Source organism: Puma concolor, chromosome B1 (assembly GCF_028749965.1).
Source record: "Puma concolor isolate L17-30 chromosome B1, mPumCon1.1.hap2, whole genome shotgun sequence".
NCBI classification, from domain to species: Eukaryota; Metazoa; Chordata; class Mammalia; order Carnivora; family Felidae; genus Puma; species Puma concolor.
In genome coordinates, this window is record NC_141670.1 from 1,668,264 (window position 1) to 1,670,865 (window position 2,602).

A 2,602-nucleotide genomic window follows, 5' to 3' on the forward strand; every position below is an offset into this window, starting at 1 on the left:
GAGCAGCCCCGGGACGCGCACCGTGTCAGGTGCCACACAGGTGCGGCGGGGAGGCTCCCGTAACGCAACCGCTTTTGTGCGTGGACATTTCTGCCCATCTCGTCCGGCGGCTCCCGGAGGCGCCCGGCTCGGCCTTGCTGGAAGGGTCCGGATGATCGCAGGAGCTCAGTGCCGTCATCTGCTTACCCGGGGGTCCCCTCCCACGGAGGCTCCCTCCCGAGCGGGATCCCAAAGATGCCCGAGGAGGGGAGACACAGCAGGAGGCAGAGGCCTCTCGGGAGGAAGGCAGGGGAAGCTGGGAAGGCTTGGTGGCCCCAGGCCTCCTGCGGCGGCACAGAACGACTGTGAGCTGCGGGGTCCCGTCCCCTGCAGCTGCGCCAAGTGGCCCTTCCTCCGGCCGAGGCCGCCCCCTGCTTCTGGGGGGCTGAGCGCAGGAGCAGGGGGCCGAGGAAGCAGCGTCCAGCATCTCTGTAACCACAAAACCAGAGCATCGCGCACCCGAAAGGCCAGGGTTCACACAGGCCCTCCGGCTTCGATGTCCCTCGGGAGCGCTCTCCTGGCGGGCACCCGGCCGAACCCCGGAGCGGCGGGAAAGGGGCCGTGTGCTGGAAGACGCGGAGGCCTGCCTGGCCGGCCGCCAGGTTCCGTGTCCACGTACAGACTTTTAATCATTTATCCTGAGAGAGAGCCGGTGGGGGAGGAGCAGAGAGGGAGGGAGAGATAAAATGCCAGGCAGGCTCCGCGCTGTCAGCCCAGAGCCCGACGTGGGGCTCGAGCTCACCAACCGTGAGCTCCTGACTGGAACCGAAATCAGGAGTCGGGTGTTTGACTGACTGAGCCCCCGCCCCGGGCGCCCCGGATTCTGTGTATGTTTATTGGAAATAGTTTAGAGCCCCTTTGTGACCACCCCTCCCCCACCCCGTGGCTACTTTTCCGTGACCCCATTGCCCAACCCCACGGGAAGTCGAGGTCTGGACAGACGGAGCGGGAGAGCCCAGCCGTGCCGCCCTGGGTGCCGTGGCCCGGGGCTTCTCGAAGACCAGCCGGCAGCCTGCTGCTCCTCAGACCCACATCCTCCAGCTGGGCCAGGTCCCCGACTGTCCCCAGGCCGCATGCGGAGCAGAGACGCAGGTGACATTTTGACGGAATGCCGTGTGCCCGTTTAGCTGCATCGCGAGGAAGTGGCCGTCTGTATTGTGTATCCTTGCCAAACTCTCCTTTGTCCACCCATTCATTTGTATTGTATTTTGAGAAGGCCAGTCCTCAACGGGTTAAAAACAAGGAAAACAGCCACGTGCTCCCCCACAGCAGACCGTCTGAGAGGCGAAGACCCCAGACCCCTGTCCTGCTTTCCCAGAGCTGCCGTAAGGAAGGGCCGCGGGAGGCCGGGGCAGGGGACACGCGCCCTCCCATGGTCCGTAGGCCAGGCTGGCACCCCTGCGTCACGGCCTCGCCGTCTGCGGGCCGGAGCTCACCAGCATCCTCGGCTGTGGCCGTATCGTTCCAGCCTCTGCCTCTGCCTCTGCCTTCACTCGGCCTCCCTCTGTGCCCGTCCACGTCTGTGACAGAGTCTCCTTCTGGAAGGACCCGCTCACCTTCCGTTAGGGCCCGCTCTAACGGGCTCATTTCAGTTGGCTGCCCCATCTCCAAATAAGGTCATGCTCTGAGGGGCTGGGACTCCAACATGCCTTTATCGGGGGTCGGGGGGACACAACTTAACCCATAAGAACCTTTAAGTTGGGGTTAATTGGATAAGGTGTCCTTATTTAGTTTATACTTTTGAGATTTCCTAATTAGACCTTTACTGTGTGAAAACTTGAAAAAAAAACCTTTTTGTGCAGTCCCTGTGTTATCAGTGGGAGACAGTAACACTGTGCTTCCATTTTGATTTTGGTTTTTGTCTCATTTAACCTTGCACCTCACCTAAGGCATTGCTGACATTGTTTTCTTTTTAACTGGATTTTTTTTTTTTTTAAGTTATTTATCTTGAGAGAGAGAGAGCAGAGGAGGGGCAGAGAGCAGGAGCGAGACAGAATCCCAAGCAGAGTCCTGGCCATCAGCAAGGAGCCTGACGTGGGGCTCGAACCCACGAATCGCAAGATCCTGACCTTGCTGCTTAACTGACCGAGCCACCCAGACGCCCCGCGAGCATTCCTTGTGTAGTGAGAGAGCTGTGCTGTAGAAGACACTGATCTGAGAACAGCAGCACCCCGCTCCGGGGACCGCCTTCCCGGCGTGGCGGTAAAGGCACCGGGCCCTCCTGCTGCACCACACCACTGGGCGTCCCCAGTGCCGCTTGTCCAGGAGAGAACTCCCGTCCTGGCCCTAACCTACTAGAGCAGTGGGCAAGCGGCAGGAGGTTCCCTTCCGGAAAGTTCCTGCAGGCCCACTGTGTGAAGTAGGAGTGTTGAGCAGAATGGTTTCTAAGGCAGAGAAGGACCCATCCCCCAGGTTGCAAGGCCAACACCCTCCCTCCCCGCCCCGGCCTCGGGCGACTCACGCACCGGGCAGCTTCGGCTGGAAAAGTGAACCCTTCACTCGCAGCACAAAGTGTTTGGGGCTTGGGGTGAAATCAGTGTGGCAGGATGAAGCCATTGAGATG